This window comes from Sus scrofa, chromosome 13, assembly GCF_000003025.6.
Source record: "Sus scrofa isolate TJ Tabasco breed Duroc chromosome 13, Sscrofa11.1, whole genome shotgun sequence".
NCBI lineage: Eukaryota > Metazoa > Chordata > Mammalia > Artiodactyla > Suidae > Sus > Sus scrofa.
The window spans coordinates 197,550,382-197,569,050 of NC_010455.5; the positions used below are offsets into that span (position 1 = coordinate 197,550,382).

Below are 18,669 nucleotides of genomic sequence, written 5' to 3' on the forward strand. Positions count from 1 at the left end.
TGCTTTAAAATAAATGCTAAGGGGAGTCATATAGGCCAAGGGTAAATGATATTGGGGGGAACTTAGAACTTCATGAGTGAAGGAAGAGCAACAGAAATGGTACATGTCTGGGCAAATATAATAAACCTTTTCTTTGTCCTGAGTTCTTTAAAAACTTTATAAAGCAAAAGTTATAACATTAATGGGGTTCTCAGTATATTTAGAAATAATACACGGAGTTCCTGTCATGGCTCCAGTGGTTAACGAATCCGACAGGAACCATGAGGTTGAGGATTCGATCCCTGGCCTTGCTTAGTGGGTTAAGGATCCAGCGTTGCCGTGAGCTGTGGAGTAGGTCACAGATGCGGCTCAGATCCTGCGTTGCTGTGGCTGTGGCATAGGCCGGCAGCTGTAGCTCCAATTTGACTCCTAGCCTGGGAAACTCCATATGCTGTGGGTGCAGCCCTAGAAAAGACAAAAAGACAAAAAGACAAAAAAAAAAAAAAAAAAAAAAAGAAAGAAAAGAAAAGAAATAATGCATATGACAAATATAATGGGGGGGAGCTATATATGATTATAAGGTGTCTACATTTTACTATGAAATAGTAACATTAACTTGAAGTAGATGTGAAAGGTTAGGAATGTATATTATAATTTCTAGAGCAACTGCTAAAAAAATAAGATGAAGAGATATAGCCAAAAAACCAACAGATAAGTAACAGAATATGATAAATCAAACACTCTGAAAGAAGGCAGGAAAGAGGGAATGAAAGAAACAAAAAACAGAAGGGACAAACAAAAAATACTATACCAACAGATCTAAATTTGACCATACTGATAATTACATTAAATGTGAATGATCTAAATACAACAATTAAAAAACAGAGATTGTCATATTTGATTTAAAAAAGACCTAAATTTAGGCTGTCTACCAAGAAACCAGTTAAACACAATGACACAGATTTTTTAAGAAAAGGAAAATATATAGAGCAAATATGATAAAATAATTAGAACCAGGAATTCCTGTCCTGGCTCAGAAAAAATGAATCCGACTAGCATCCATAAGGACTCAGTTTCAATCCCTGGCCTCGCTCAGTAGTTTAAGGATCTGGAGTTGCCATGAGCTGTGGTATAGGTCACAGACATGGGTTGGATCTGGTATTGCTGTGGCTGTGGTATAGGCCAGTGGCTACAACTCTGACTTGACCCCTAGCCTGGGAACCTCCATATGCTATGGGTACACCCTAAAAAGACAAAATAATAATAATTAGAACCAGAATGATTGGTACCTATGAGTTAATTTTATTATTTTCTATTATACTTTAACATGTGAAAAGTTCACAATAATAATAAAAAGAAGTCAGAAAAATAAATTTTCTCTGAAACCTTCCATGCTTCCCTTTGCCTCTGAGATTAATTCATATAAGCTCTTAAGATGCCCTTTTCATCAGTGCAACACCTAACATTATTTTATGTGTGTTTCTGTTTAAAGACACTATTTTTAATGCCTTTGTTGATTCATTGACATCGAACTCACAGCCAACAGAATAACACATGCCTGAAGGAAGCTTCTCTAACACATGTATTTTCTCCATAAGACCCATTCCAGCTTTCTTGTGTATAGGGACACTGGAGAGCACTTTGGTAGTGTTCTTTGGGACATTTTAACAGTGAAGTCACCAACAGAAAGTACAAAATGTGGCTCTTAAGAGACCAGGAAAAGGACCCTTGTTTATAGCACAAAAGCTGAAATAAGAACAGAGAGTACTTCCTGGATCAGCCTTGCCAGGAATATGTGCAGAGATGATGCAAATTCTTCACCGCTCTGAGCAAGTGCATGTCCATGCGTGAACAGTTGTGAAAGCGCCATGAGTATCGATTAGGGGGTTATAAATAAATTTTAGGCAGTAGGAGAATTTGCAAATATGGGATCCATGAATAATGAGAACTGACTGTAGCTCCAGTGTCTGTTTGCCCGACACCCAGGGTAGGCAGGGAAGCTGAGCAGATGGCAATACAGACAAGCAGAGCCCTTCCCTCGTGGGGCCTGGGGACCACTGTGGGAGAGCCAACCCAAGCCAACAAAAACCTAGTACCTCTATCCTTTCACATTGTGCAAAGAGCCATAAAGGAAATGGAACGGTTCAGCCCTCTCTGAACCAGACAGGTTGGTGGAAGATGGTACAGAGAGTGTTCCAGGCTGTGGGAACTGTGCATACAAAAGCCCTGAGATGGGAAAAAGCTCAGAGTCTTAACTTTCAGGTATTCAATCTGTCAGCAAGTCTTTTTGGTTCTGCTTTCCTAATATATCCAGAATCATTCACTTCTCGCCACCATCCTGTGCCAAGAAATGGAAGTAGAACAGCGTGGCCACAGCCCAGAAGGAAAGGGGAAGTGGCCTGAGATGTTGGCAGGGGCCAGATCATGCAGGACTTGGGAGGCCCTGGAAAGGAGTCTGGCTGAAGTGGAAATGCTGTGAGAAGCCACATAAATGTAGAGTTTCAACAAGCGAGCGATGAGATGTGATTTGTATTCTAAGACCAGGTCTTCCTGAGAAGAGGAAGCACCGGGGGCAAATCAGAGCAGAGGTGAGTTCTCCTGTGATTGTCCCTGGGGTGTTGGTAATGAAGCAGGAAAGAAACAGGTCAATTTGGAAGGTATTTCGGGGGTTAGAATGGACTGGACTTGCTGGTGGCTGGTAGGCAGTGGGTGAGTGGTCAGGGAGCAGCCCTGGGGCCCCCGCGTTCAAGCTCTTGGGCTCAGCTCTTCCTGTCTTGGTCAGTCTGTCTTGTTTCCTCATCCTCATTCCTCCAGGCTTGGCCCTCGCCACTCCTGACCTCTGACATGTGGCTGCGAACTCCTTTCACATTTAGTGTCTTTGTCTCTTTCTCACTCTCGTCACACAGTGTCCAGTACTGTTAGAAGCTTCTGTGTATGTCATCTCTCTCCGGGTTGATCGAAGCTCTCAGAGAGCCCTTCCCTCCTGTGTCCCTATGCCACCTCTGATGACTCTCACCCTGGCATCTCTCACTTGGACCCCACCCCTGACACCAAAATTCATATCTCCAACTGCCTGCTCTGTACCTCTACCAGAACAACGAACGGGCATCTCAGACGTAACTTGTCCAAAACTGGGCTCCTAAGATGCTCCCACACTCCTCCTCCCCACATGCTTCTCTTTTTGGTTGATAGCATCTTGATTCTCATTATTCAGGTCAAAAAGCTTGGAGTCATCCTTGTTTCTCTCTGATGTGCCATGGTCAGTCTCTCAGCAAGTCTTTTGGGCTCTACGTTCCAAGTGCATTTGCCGTCTGACCACTTCTCACCATCTCCCCGTCCCACCCTGCTTCACGCCCGCAGAATTTGTCACTTGGATAATGGCAGTGACCTCAGACGGAGAGTCCTGCACATCCTCCTCCTTTCTGACCTCACTTGGCGCCGCTGTGTCCCCCTAACTCCCCCCCTGCCATGCCGAGCCCTTTGCTCTTCCTTCTGCAAAGCGGGTTCACTCCCACCCAGAGCCTCTGGACTTCCTGTTCCTTCTGCCCAAAGCCTTTCCCCCACATATCTGCTCGGCACATCCCTGGTCCCCTTGAGTCCTCATGCAAATTTCCCTTCTTGGAGAGGTCTTCCCTGACCATCCTAATAAAAATGGCATATAACCTCCCTTCCCCAGCCGCCTACCCTGTCTTCTTGATCTATTTCCCCCATAGCACTGATGATCTTCTGCCTTCTCTATGTTTTCTTATTTCTTTTCCATTTCTTCTTGCTGAAGTGGTTGTTTATGTCGTCCCCATTGTGTCCTTGCCTCATGAAATACAACCAGCAGGGCCAGCTGCATGGCTAGTCCGTGCAGGCATGATGACTTTGCACTTGGTGTAACGCTCTGCTGTTTGCATCTTGAAATCCTTAGTGCTTTTTGAACAAGCCCCTGGCCTATTTTCATTTCACATATGGCCTTTGCAGATTATGACGACCAGCCATATATTAGGCAGTCGATAAATCATGCGCTGAATGTCGAATGTGGTGGCTGGCAAAGCAGATGTGCGGCAGATGGGTGCCGATGGGTCAGCTGACGGGAGGGAAAGCTGTTCACGCCTTCGGTTATTCTTTCACATACCCCCTGAGTCGTTCCACAACTGTTTATCCGAGGAGACGGAAATCAAGATTTTTGCACACTGGTAGTGACCCTTAAGTATCAGGCTTGCACATTATAGACTTGAGATATTTTAAGAATCACGACATCCTGTGACGCAAGCATGAGGGTCTCCACTTCGACCAGGACTTGCTGAGGTCGTGTGGCTGGGGAAAGCGTGTTGCTGGCGGGACTGTGTTACAGGGCAGCTCCCGTGTCCTCAGGCGCCTCCTCCACGATTGCCTTCCATTCATTGGCTTCTCTCTCAGACAAAGCCTCTGCCCACCTTTTCTTAGCCTCATTCTTTCCACCTGTCGGAATTGGAAAGGACCTGCTGTCAGTCATTCATTTCCTATTGCGGACTCATTAATCCATGGGTCACCTTTTGCCAGGTGGTCTCATTTTTACGTTATCTCCAAGGAATGAGAGGCGGTGTTTCCCTGAGAAGGACTTTGTAACCCCAAGAAGCAAGTGCCGAGGCTCTGGAATAAGCAGGCACCCCAAAGCCCTGAAGTCACCCCCAAATCTGTCCATACATCAGGCCATGCCTGGATAATAGAAATAGAAAAGTGGCTCTACTTTTGGCCACAGATGCCAGAAAGCTGTGAAAAGCTAGGGAAATTTATTTATTTATTTTCCTTTTTACGGCCGCACCTGAAGCATATGGAAGATCCCAGGGTAGAGGTTGAATGGGAGCTGCAGCTGCCTGCCTACCCCACAGCCATGGCAACACTGGGTCCGAGCTGCATCTGCGACCTATCCTGCAACTTGTGGCAGCACCAGATCCTTAACTCACTGAGCAAGGCCAAGGAGTGAACCTGTATCCTCACCGACAACATGTCGGGTTCTTAACCCCCTGAGCCACAATGGGAACTCTGGGAAACCCATTTTGAGTAACACTTTTTATAAGAAAGAAGAGAAAATGAAAGTTGTTAATCATAGGATAAATTTTTTTAGACAAAAATGGCAATTTAGGTAGAAATACAAATTTAGACTACAGCTGCCCTCTCATGGGGGAGCTGGTGATTAAGTCAGAAGTTACATCTATAGCCACTGGAATTTATAAGCTAAGAATGGGGACCAGACCTTAATTATGAGATACACAGAAAACCAATGCTACAGAAGCCAGATAAAAAGGTGGCAATTCCAAATAGTCGACCTTGGCATTTGTCTTTGCGATTTCATTTGAAAATGGAGTACGTCTGGGAGTTCCCGTCGTGGCTCAGTGGTTAACGAATCCGACTAGGAACCATGAGGTTGCGGGTTTGAACCCTGCCTTTGCTTAGTGGTTTAAGGATCCGGCGTTGCCGTGAGCTGTGGTGTAGGTTGCAGACGCGGCTCGGATCCTGTGTTGCTGTGGTTGTGGCGTAGGTCGGCAGCTACAGCTCCGATTGGACCCCTAGGCTGGGAACCTCCATATGCCACGGGAGCGGCCCAAGAAATGGCAAAAAGACAAAAAAAAAAAAAAAAAAAAAAAAGAAGAAGAAAGAAAATGGAGTACGTCTGAAATTCTCAGAATTGATAAAATGTATGAAATACCTAAGAATATAATGTATAACCCAAATATGATAATCAATAAAAATAAATCTATTCAGTACCTAGGTATAAATACAATAAGAAATATTTATAAGAAACAGAATTCCCATCGTGCTCAGCAGTTAACGAAACCAACTAGTATCCATGAGGATGCAGGTTCCATCCCTGGCCTTGCTCAGTGGGTTGGGGATCCGGTGTTGTTGTGAGCTGTGGTGTAGGCCAGCAGCTGTAGCTCTAATTCGATCCCTGGCCTAGGAACATCCATATGCTGTGGGTGCAACTTTAGAAAGATCAAAAAAAAAAAAAAAAGAAAAAAAAAAGACAAGAAATATAAATATTGAAATTTCGAGCTTGCTTTTTGCACTCAGACCAGTCCCCTATGCTATAAGGATGCTTTAATTGGCAAATAAGGGAACATGAATCCAGCCAAGCTTAGGACAAAGGGGGACTTGACTTATTTATTTATTGTTTTTGCTCGGGGATGAGCAGGGTTGGGAATCTGTCCGCCTCCCCTTGGTCTCTGCAGCTTGGCTCCCGCAGGCATCATTCTTTCCGGCTCTGGCTGCAGACACATGTCCTCTGGCCAGAGGAACATGATATTTCACTCCCAGATCTCTGTGGCTTGATGCCCAAAGGGCAAAGGGAGCACCTCTTTGCCCCAGCAGGGACATGTGAAATTGTGGATGAGCTGGACTGCCCTGCCAGGTCACATGCCCCTCCCTTGGCTTTGCAGGTTGGCAGGAGCCATGGGGGCCTGAGATTGGCCAGGCCTTTGCCACTGTCACCACATCCTTGGGGCCACTGAGGCTTAGCCCTGAAGAACCACATCAGCTTGGTGAGAAGCAGGTCCTCAAAGGAACAGGGAAGGGAAACAACAATCTCCCATGATCTCAGCTTTCCCCCTATGCTAACAAAAGACGTTTTCTCTCTGAGACTGTAGAAAGCACCACGTTTTAAGGAATGTTTTTAAAGCCCTTTCTTCTGGATGTTTCCATAAGCCAGGTGCTTTGCATTCCAGTCAAAGACTTGGATAGAGAATTTTCCAATTTAAAGCTAACTTATTTATTTTATTTATTTATTTTTCTTTTTAGGGCTGTGCTTGCCACATATGGAAGTTCCCAGGCTAGGGGTCCAATCAGAGCTGCAGCTGCTGGCCTCCACCACAGCCATGGCGACACTGCATCTGAGACCTATACCTCAGCTTGAAGCAGTGCTGAATTCTTTTTTTTTTTTTTTTTGTCTTTTTGCCACTTCTTGGGCCGCTCCCGCGATATGGAGGGTCCCAGGCTAGGAGTCTAATCGGAGCTGTAGCTGCCAGCTTATGCCAGAGCCACAGCAACGCAGGATCCGAGCTGCATCTGCGACTACACCACAGCTCCTGGCAATGCCGGATCATTAACCCACTGAGCAAGGGCAGGGATCGAACCCGCAACCTCATGGTTCCTAGTCAGATTCGTTAACCACTGTGCCATGACGGGAACTCCATAGAGCTGAATTCTTAACCCAGTGAGCGATGCCAGGGATGGAGCCTGCATCCTCATGGATACAGTTGGGTTCTTAACCCATTGAGCTACAATGAAAACTCCAAGGATAATTTATTTCTTACTTTGGGAGCTGTTGATAAAATGTAGGCTTTGATATTGTTTTTTTGGGGGGGGCCTCTGATATTAAATTGGAATACTTCTGTACAGCAAAAGAAATGGCCAACAAAATGAGAAGACAACCTACTGAATGGGAAAAATATTTGCAAATCATATATCTGATAAGGGGCTAAGAGCCAAAATGTATAAAGAACTCCTATGACTCAAGAGCAAACAAATAATCCCATTAAAAAATGGGCAGAGGATGTGAAGAGACAGTTTTCCAAAGGAGACATATAGATGGCGAAGACATACATGAAAAGATGCTCAAATCAGTAGTCATCAGGGAAATGCAAATCAAAACCATCAGCTATCACCTCATGCCTGTTAGAATGGTTATTACCCAAAAGATAAGGAGGAGTTCCCATTTCGGCTCAGTGGGTTAAGAACCAACGTTGTCTTTGTGAAGACTCGGGTGCCATCCCTGGCCTTACTCAGTAGATTAAGGAATTAATGTAAGCTACAGTGTAGGTGCCAGATGCAGCTTGGATCCGGTGTTGCTATGGCTACAGTGTAGGCTGCAGTTGCAGCTCCGATTCGACTCCTGGCCCAGGAACTTCCATATGCTGCTGCAGGTGCAGCTGGTAAAAATAAAAATTAAAAATTAAAAAAAAGAGGAATAACAAACATTGGTGAGGATGTGGAGAGAAGGGGATATTCCTGCACTGTTGGTGGGAATATAGATGGCGATTGGTGCAGTCATGGTGGAAAGCAAGAAGGAGGTTTCTGTTTTGCCAAAGAATTAAAAAGAAAACTACCGTATGATCCAGAAATTCCGCTCCTGGGTATTCACCTGAAGAAAACGAAAACACTAATTTGAAAAGGTTTATGCATATATGCCCTCTCATGTTCATTGCAGCATTATTTACAACTGCCAAGACGTGGAAACAACATAAAAGTCCACCAACAGATAAATGGGTAAAGAAACTGATCATATATTCTATATGTGCACAATGTAATATTTTATATAGGCAATGTAACTATTTTTTATATGCAATGTATATATTTTATACACACAACATAAAATTTGTATATATTTTATATATTTTTGCATATATATTTTATATATGCACAATGGAATATTATTCAGCAATAAAAAATCAAATATTGCCCTTTGTGACCACATAAATGGATCTTGAGGGCACTATGCTGAGTGAAATGTCAGTCAGAGAAAGACAAATATCATATGATTTCACTTATATGTGGAATCGAGAAAAGTACAAACAAGGAGTTCCCTGGTGGCTCAGCAGCACATCTGTCATTGTCGCTGCTGTGGTGGCAGTTTGATCTCTGGCCTGGCACTTCCTCATACTGTTGGTATGGCTAAAAAAATAAATACACAAATAAAAAATAAAATTAAAAGTCAAAAACCAATAAAAAACAGAACTCATAGATACAGAGAGCAGACGGGTGGCTGCCAGAGACAGGGGGTTGGGGAAATTGGGTGAAATGGTTGAAGGAGGTCAAAAGGTCCCAATTTCCAGTTATAAAATACGTAAGTTGTGGGGATGCAAAGCACGCATGGTGGCTATAGTTAGTTACACTATCATGTATTTGGAAGTTGCTCAGACCGTAAAAGTTCTCATTACAAGAAAAAAAGTTTATGGGGAGTTCAACTGTGGCTCAGCAGAAACGAATCTGACCAGCAATCCATGAAGATGCAGGTTCGATCCCAGGCCTCGCTCAGTGGGTTAAGGATCTGGCGTTGCTGTGAGCTGTGGTGTAGGTTGCAGACCCCGTTCAGATCCTGTGTTGCTGTGGCTGTGGTGCAGGCCGGCAGCTACAGCTCTGAATTGACCCCTAGCCTGGGAACCTCCATATGCCATGGGTGCAGCCCTAAAAAGACAAAAAAAAAAAAAAAAAAAAAATTTAACCAGACATTTTGTGGTGATCATTTCACAGTATATAAAAATCACATGGGCTCTGAAGTCAGGCAAATCTGGATTTTTTTTTTTTTTTTTTTTTTGTCTTTTTGCCTTTTCTAGGGCCGCTCCCACAGCATATGGAGGTTCCCAGGCTAGGGGTCCAATTGGAGTTGTAGCCACCAGCCTATACCAGGGCCACAGCAACTCAGGATCCAAGCTGCATCTGTGACCTACACCACAGCTCACTGCAACACTGGATCTCTAACCCAGAGCAAGGCCAGGGATCGAACCCGCAACCTCATGGTTCCTAGTCGGATTCGTTAACCCCTGAGCCACGACGGGAACTCCAGGCAAATCTGGATTTAAATCTTGATTCTCCTGCAGAATGTAGAAACTTGAGAACGTTACTTAGGTTCTGGGGGCCTCACTTTGTAAAATGGAGATAAAATTACACCGCTCTGAGTTTTATGGTGAGGGTTAGAGAAGATAACTTGCATTACAAAAGAGCACAGGGTCTCAGCCAATGTTCTTTTATTTACCTTCCCCTTCAAGTACGGACTGGGTAGTTCTTTACCCTTTGAGAAATCTCGGAAAAGCAAAATATGGCAGCATTTTGTGCAGTGACGCTCTACGGCGTACTCTTATCACTGGTCATGTTCATTATACGAAAATAATCCACGCAAGTCTCTTTCTTTTCCATTGGAAGTCAGATTCTTTGAGACCCAGGGCCATATGTTACCTATTTTTACACCCCCAACGTCAAACCTGCCACTTGGAACACAACAGGAATTCCATCAATGCAGAGCTACTGAACTAGTGAACTGCCAGGCAAAGCTTTTGAGGGTGGAGGATCAATGGTGCCTTTAGAAAAGCAAGAGATGCAGATTAGATGCACAAGGAGTGAATATTTGATTATTTTCTGGACTTGTTTAACTTCAGATACATGTTGACTCGGACCCCAAGGAGAATGTTTATGTGAACAGGTCATCGTACTGGCTGGAGGCCGCTCAGGGAAGAGGTAGAGTTACACTTCCGGGTTTGAATCCTTGCTCCACCACCTACTTGCCTGTGGGATCCTGGGTAAGTTTCTTGATGTCTTGGCACCTCAGTTTCCTCATCTTTAAAATGGGACAGCAGTGGAACCAACCTCATAGGGATACTGGGAGAATTAAATGAGATAATGCAAAAAACAAACAAACAAACAAACAAAAAACCCCCGCACTGGTTCCAGAGTGTGTACCTCATATGACATATGCTCAGGATAAAAATGACCACCCCAATGTACGGATTTAGGCTGTGGGAAGGGGTCTGATCTGGGGCCACAGGGCTTGCTTGGTAGTCACTGTATTTGTAGGAGTACAGGTTTGGCTGCTGTAACTAAGACAGTCCAAAGTATGGTGACTTGCCCAGATAGAATTTGGTCTCATCCTATGTGACAGGTGGCAGTCTGGGGCTTTCAGGTCAGCTCTGCATCCTTAAGCTGGAGGATGGCTACCTGGGTCACCTTTTATGTTCTGAGGAGCCTGCTCTTGATTCTCTCATCTCCCAAAAATAGGAACGAGAAAAGGGACTGGGAGTGGGGAGGGAATTATCCTTCTGATTCTTTCTTTTTTTCTTTAATTTTATTGGAGCAAAGTTGACTGACACTGTTGTGTTAGTTTTAGGTGTAGAGCAAAGTGAATCCATCATACATATAAATCTATCCATTCTTTTTTTTTCCCATATAGGTTATTATAAACTATTGCGTAGACTCTCCTGTGCTCTACAGTAGGTTTTTTTTTTTTTTTTTTTTTTTGTCTTTTTGCCATTTCTCGGGCCGCTCCAGTGGCATATGGAGGTTCTCAGGCTAGGGTCTAATTGGAACTATAGCCGCCAGCCTACGCCAGAACCACAGCAACATGGGATCTGAGCCGTGTCTGCGACCTACACCACAGCTCACAGCAACGCCAGATCCTTAACCCACTGAGCGAGGCCAGGGATCGAACACACAGCCTTATGGTTCCTAGTCGGATTCGTTAGCCACTGAGCCACAACGGGAACGCCTACAGTAGGTTCTTTTTATGCATCTATTTTATACAGTAGTGTGTATATGTTATTCCCATTTCCCAATTCCTCTCTTCCCCCAAGGGTTTCGCCTATGGTTACCCATAATATTGGTTTTGAAATCTGTGAGCTGGTTTCTGTTTTACAAATAAGTTCTTTGGTATCATTTTTAAATTAGATCCCCCATATAAGTGATGCCATATGATATTTGTCTTTCTCTGCCTGACTTCCTTCACTCAATATGATAATCTCTAGATCTATCCGTGTTGCTGCAAAGGGCATTATTTCATTCTTTTTTTTATGGCTGAATAAAGGAAGATGTGGTACAGACATACGATGGACTATCATCTTTCCAATTCTTTGAGGGTAAGATCCAGAAGGGACCCCATCACTTCTGCCCACGTTACCACATCACATGACCACACCCACTGCAAGAGAGACTGGGAAACGTGCTCCTTGGTGTGATGGCCATGTTGCCAGCCAAAGTGTTACATTCTGAAAGGATGGGAGCATAGAAATCGGGAGACAACCAGCAGGCTGCCAGAGCCGCTCAAGATCTCATTAAAAAGGCAAGAATGATAGTTACCTTTCAAGAGGGCTCTTTGCTGGTTTTCGGCAGCAGCAGTGCTCTACACAAAGCCACACTCCCCACGAACCAGAAGGGAATTGCGGAAATGATTCAAGCTCCCTGGCTGACTCATACATTGAGCATCCTGGAGAGAAAAGTAGCCATACACCCATTGGAGGCTTGGGGTTTCGTTTATAATAATAATAATAATGACTTTGGCACAGAAAACTTCCTGAGGGTTAATGAATGACTGGCTTGGATTATTAGCCCAAATCGCTGCCTGAAGTCTATCAATGCCTTCCAGCTTCATTTAATCTACAGGAAATTCTTTGTGTACACCCAGCTATTACTGCTTCAATCTCACAACATAAAAATGAATGGATGCTTCATTGGAACTTGTGGGGAAAAAAAAAAAAAAAAAAACCAACTCGGTCACCATTGTGTGTGGCCACCAGGCTATTATTATTATTTTCAGGCACATTTCCTGCATTTTCTTTCATTCCCTCTCTGGCTTCAATTTGCTGCAGTGGCAACAACATCAGCAGCAGCTGGTCCTCTAGATTAGCGCTAATCCCCATGCTATTTATAGCCCAGGCTGCAAAGCTCATTGCAGCGTGATTCCCCATTTAAATGTGTCTTTCCAGCTAGATGGGGAGCTCCTTGAGGTCAGAGGCGACCAGTAAGATTCCCAGCTGGGCAGAGCCTGGCGATAGCATCACTCAGCAATGCTTTGTTGAATTTAAACAAATAAGAGTAGCGGCTGAATTTTAAGTAAGTTGCTATCAGTCTGGTGAATTCCTCAAAGCACACCTGGGAAGACTGGCATTTGGCTGGATTTAAGATGGTGCCCACTTAGCACCATCTAAAATGTGATCAGTTTCCCGGGAGAACCGCTTGAAACAGAAAGGCAAGTTTGTAGAAGTGGTTGTAGAGGAGAATGTCCAATGCCATCAAGCTGTCAACTGTGAAGAGAAACCAGGGATGTGCTAAGGTCACAGGTGACTCCTCCTGCCTGGAGGCACGCCCACTGCTTCTCTGGCCTCGGATTCTCTGCTGGTCGATGTCATTGACAAAATAAGCATGTTTCCTGGACAAAGTCCTCTGGTTCAGGGAATTCGAGTTTATGGCTGGCTCCAAATTTCCTCTGCTGTGCTATTTAAACTCCTACCTTTTGGTCTGGCCCATGCTTGGCATCCCTGAAGACTTGCCAACCAAGAGGTGCCCTGAGCAAAGATCTCCCCAGCACATGTGGTCATTGTCACTCGGTGAGCCAAGCAAATGCAGCCGTATTGCCAGGACCTTGTCTCAGTGGAAGTTTCTATACCCAGACCATCAATAATCTACCTTGATTCTATGTGGGTCCACTAAGGTGGGCTTCAGACGGCTCCCCACTCCAACCCCCTAATTAAAACCAACTAAGTCGGTCCCAGCTACAGAAAATTCCTGGCAACAGAGGAGGTGTTAGTGGCTTTTAACACCAGCGGTGGAGATCGAGTTAAAGAAACAGGAAGCCTGGCATAGGCCGTGAAGGAGGTTAGGTAGGCATAGGATTAAGGGTTTAGAGAATGCTTGTTTCCTTCTGTTGCCCATATGAGAGCTGATAAGGGGATTTCAGGTTTTTGCGGGGGCACCTTGGAAAAGAATTAGGGAGTTTAATCAGCTAGAGGGACCTTCCCACCTTCATTTCTCAGTGTTTGTTATATGGCATGTTTGCCTGAGTTAAAGGTGCCAAAAAATAAAAATGAAAGCCCCATAGAGTTAAACGTTGACACGCTATCATCTGTCTGCTAGGAGTCTTTGACTTTTGTTTTTCTCTTCAACCCAGGGCATGAGATGCGCTGTGATTGCTCAGATACTCTTACATTACTGTGTCCAAGTCACATGCATTTAACTGGACATGTATTTATACGTAAATATATAGATTTTTTTTTGTCTTTTTAGGGCTGTGCCTGCGGCATATGGAGGGGTCGAATTGGAGCCGTAGCCGCCGGCCTACACCACAGCCACAGCCACGCAGGATCCGACCCACATCTGCGACCTACACCCCAGCTCACAGCAACACTGGATCCTCAATCCACTGAGTGAGGCCAGGGATGGAACCTGAATCCTCATGGTTCCCGGTCGGATGCGTTTCTGCTGCACCACGGCGGGAACTCCAAATAAACATATAGATTATTAAAGTTAGGTGAGGTCAAAATTTCTATATCAAAGGGAGCAGCATGTAGTGAAGTTTTCATATGTAAAAACACGTTGAATAGCTCAGCCACAGATTTCTCTGATTAACTGCTTTCCAGAAGATGAGGCAAGGCCAGATTCTTGCAGTTCTTCTGTTGAGAGCTTTTTCAAAAATGTCTTAATTTTTTATTTTATTTTTTCTTTTTAAATTTTTTGGCTGCCCCGCAGCATATGGGGTTCCTGGGCCAGGGATCAGATCTGAGCCCCAGTCACCACCTAAGCTGCACCTGTGGCAACGCTGGAGCCTTACCCACTGTGCTGGGCTGGGATCAAACCTGTGTCCCTGTGTTCCGGAGACACCACCAATTCCTTTGCACCACAGTGGGAACTCCCTGCTGAAAACTTTAAAAAATTAAAGAAGGGAGTTCCCATTAGTGCACAGAGGACGCGAATCTGACTAGTAAACCATGAGGTTTCGGGTTTGATTCCCGGTCTTGCTCAGTGGGTTAAGGATCGGGTGTTGCCATGAGCTGTGGTGTAGGTCACAGATGTGGCTGGGATCTGGCGTTGCTGTAGCTGTGGCGTAGGCTGGTGGCTACAGCTCCAATTGGACCCCTAGTCTGGGAACCTCCATATGCTGCGGGTGTGGCCCTAAAAGACAAAAGAGAAAAAAGAAAAAAGAAAAAAGAAAAAAAGAAAGTAAGAGAAGCTTCCCTTACCACTTCCAGTGAGCACTCGAGCCATTCCTTCATCTCTCTGGCCTCAGATTCCTTGTTACGTTGAAGGAGGTACTTTCCCTTGTAAAAATATTATATTAAAGTATAGTTGATTTACAATGCTGTTTTCATTTCTACTATACAGCAAAGTGACTCAGTTATACATATATTTTTTTCATATTCTTTTCCGTTATGGTTTATCACAGGACATTGAATGCAGTTCACTGGGCTCTCCAGGAGGATCTTGCTGTTTATCTGCTAATCCCTAACTCCCAAATCCTGCCTCCCCCTTCCCCTTGGCGACCACAAGTCTGTGCTCTGTGTCTGTGTATCTTGTTTTTGTTTGTAGACATGTTGACTTGTCTCGTACTTTTGACTTCACATGTAAGTGATATCATATGGTATTTGCCTTTCTCTTTCTGACTTACTTCACTTAGTATGATAATTTCTAAGTCCATTCATGTTGCTGCAAATGGCATTATTTCATTCTTTTTTATGGCTGAGTAATATTCCATTGTACACATGTACCCCATCTTCTTTATCCATTCCTCTGTGGGTGGACATTGGATTATTTCCATGTCTTAGCTGTTGTGAATAGTGCTGCAGTGAACATAGGGGAGCATGTATCTTTTTGAATTATAGTTTTGTCTGGGTATCTGCCCAGGAGTTGGATTGCTGCATCATGTGGCAACTCTATTTTTAGAGGAATCTCCATCCTGTTTTCCATAGTGGCTTTACTAATTTACATTCCCACCAGCAGTGTAAGAGAGTTCCCTTTTCTTTTCTTTTTTCTCTTCTTTTAGCCACACCCTGGCATGTAGAAGTTCCTGGGCCAGGGATCAAACCCATGCCTCAGTTGGGACCTGTGCCACAGCTACAGCAACACTGGATCCTTAATCTGCTGTGCCACAAGGGAACTTCCAGGAGTTCCCTTTTCTCCACACTCTTTCCAGCATTTATCATTTTTGGACTTTTTACCTCATTGTGATTTTGTTTGCATTTCTCTAATAATTCACGATGATGAGCATTGTGAATTATTAGAGAATTTCATGTGCTATTGACTATCTGTACGTCTTCGTGGAGAACTGTCTATATGTCTGTTTCGATCTACTGCCCATTTTTCAATTGGGCTATTTGGGTTTTTTTTTGTTTTTTTGTTTTTTTTTTTTTTTTTTTCTTTTTTTTTCTATTTTTTGGGTTTTTTTTTTTTTGTTTTGAGTCATGAAAGAAAATTCAATTGCCAAGTGATGGTGGATGGCTTGCATGACCAACATCCATCAATGACGTACTTGCTTTCTCAAGGTGTTCAGGAAAGGCCATGTTGAAGTTCAAGACCTTCTGAACTGGAGCCCTGGATGGAATCCATCCCACTCATATTCTATTATTTAGCAGGACTCTCAAGGATACAACCTTTGCTTTCTTCCAAATCTTATTTATTTATTTGTTTGTTTATTATTATTATTATTATTTGTCTTTTGTCTTCTTAGGGCCACATCTGCGTGGCACATGGAGGTTCCCAGGCTAGAGGATTACAGATCTGTTGCTGCTGGCCTATGCCAGAACCACAGCAATACCAGATCCAAGCCACGGTCTGTGACCTACACCACAGCTCATGGCCACGCCGGATCCTTAACCCACTGAGCAAGGCCAGGGATTGAACCCTAAACCTCATGGTTCCTAGTGGGATTCATTTCCACTGTGCCAAGACGGGAAGTCCCAGATCTTTCTTTAAGTCCGTTGCTTGAGGTGAGCATGTGGGCTCACCAGATCCTCACTTTTCATTGCAACGCCAAGACTGCAATGTGATCAGAGAAATGAGCTAAATGATGTCTTTTAAAAATTACTGGTCCCGGAGTTCCTGTTGTGGTGTAGTGGAGATGAATCCAACTAGTGTCCATGAGGATGTGGGTTCGATCCCTGGCCTTGATCAGTGGGTCAGGGAGCCAGCGTTGATGTGAGTGCAGTGTAGTTTGCAGACGTAGCTCCAGTCCTGTGTTGCTGTTGCTGTGGCTGTGGCTGTGACATAGGCTGGCAGCTGTAGCTCCAATTTGACCCCTAGCCTGGGAACCCTATGCCACAGGTGTGGCCCTAAAAAGACAAAAAAAAAAAAAAATATTACTGGTCCTAGGAATTCCTGTTGTGGGTCAGTGGGTTAAGGACCCAGCATTGTCTCTGCGAGGATGCGGGTTTGATCCCTGGTCTCACTCAGGGGATTAAGGATCCAGTATTGCCACAAACTGTGGTATAGGTTGCAGATGCAGCTGAGATCCGTGTGGCTCTGGCTGTGGCTACAGCTGCAGCTCTGATTTGACCCCTGGCCCAAGACCTTCCATATGCTGCAGGTTCGGCCTTAAAAAAAAAATTACCTGTCCTAGTCAAGCTTTTATTTGGTGCTTCTCATTTTCCCATTGGACATAGTTTGAGGAATGAATGCAATTCAATGATGTGCTGTCTTAATGCTTCTTTCTTTCCTGCTAATATTGGGTGTGCAATCGAGCACACACACACACACACACACACACATTTAAATAATTTATCTGTTTCCTAATTATTACACCCTGAACTTTGGAAGCAGCATGGTGTAACAGAAAGATGTGAGGCTTAGAATCCAAAGGACAGAGTGTGAATTCTAGCTCTGCTTACCTGCTGGGTGGCTTGAAGTGAGTCAGAGTAAAGCTCCCTGTTTATTCATTTTATTCGTTTCCTATTACCACTGTAATATGTTACCACACACTTGGTGGTTTTAAATAATACACATTTATTCGCTGAGAATGATGAGGTCAGATGTCTGAAGTTGACTTCCTTGGGCTGAGGCCATGGGCCTTCTGGGGGCTCCGTTTCCCTGCCTTTTCCAGCTTCAAATGCCATCTTCCCTGCATTTTGTGGTTCTTGGCTTCCTCCTCCACGTTCAAAGCCGGTAGCATAACATCCTGCTTTGGTGGTTACGGTGCCTTCTTTCCTGTCTTTCTGCCTCCCTTTTCTTTTATTTATTTACTTATTTATTTGGTTTGCCTGTGTTTTTTTTTACACAATGAATTTTACTACATTTATAGTTGTACAATGATCATCACAACCCAATTTTCTAGCATTTCCTTCCCAAACTTTCAGTGCATCCCCCCACCCCCTAACCTGTCTCCTTTGGAAACTGTAAGTTTTTCAAAGTCTGTGAGTCTATATCTGTTCTGCAAAGCAGTTCATTGTGTCCTTTTTGAGATTCCACATATAAGCGATAGCATTTGATGTTGGTGTCTCGATGTATGGCTGACTTCACTTAGCATGATAATTTCTATGTCCATCCATATTGCTAAAAAAGCTGGTATTTCATTCCTTTTGATGGCTGAGTAATATTCCATTGTGTATATGTACCACATCTTCTTGATCCACTCCTCTGTCGATGGACCTTAAGTTGTTTCCATGTCTTGGCTATTGCATAGAGTGCTGCAATGAACATCGGAGTACATGTGTCTTTGGAAGTCATGGTTTTCTCTGGTAGATGCCCAGGAGTGGGATTGCTGGATCAAGTGGTAATTCTATTTTTAGTTTTCTGAGAAATCTCCATACTGTTTTCCACAGTGGTTGCACTAATTTGCATTCCCACCAACAGTGTGATGGGGTTCCTTTTGCTCCATACCCTCTTCAGCATTTATTGTTTTATATCGCCCTTTTATAAGCACATTTGTGATTGCATTTTGTGCCCTCCTGGATAATCCAGAATAATAGTTTTAAGACCTTTAATGGAATCACATCTGTAGCAGCTCTTTTTCCATGTAAAGTAATAGCCACAGATTCTAGGGATTAGGGCTGGGGCATCTCTAGGGGCCATTATTCAGCCTACCACTATTTATTAAGGAAAGATAATATTTCCTATCCTAAAGGACATAAAAGTGGACCGAGGCTACATTTGTGAAAATGCATGTGGTGGAATTCTGTAATCCTGTTTTCAAGAAGGCAGTGTGCTCAGGTGCCCAGTGGGCTTTCAATCTTTACCAATCCCTCTTCCCCAGGAAGTTTT

At 44.0% G+C, this 18,669-nt stretch overlaps 1 long non-coding RNA gene across 4 annotated transcripts in view; it reads left to right on the forward strand.

The window, feature by feature from the left end:
* Positions 2,074–18,669, forward strand: part of LOC106508031 — a 30,252-nt gene continuing 13,656 nt past the window's right edge. For 2 of the 4 annotated variants that reach the window (XR_002338041.1, XR_001304560.2), the window contains exons 1-2: positions 2,075–2,567; positions 10,095–10,235. This is a non-coding gene — a long non-coding RNA (uncharacterized LOC106508031). Of the gene's footprint in view, positions 2,568–10,094; positions 10,236–18,669 lie in introns of all 4 variants that reach the window. The other 2 variants (XR_002338042.1, XR_001304561.2) reach the window with 2 other exon arrangements.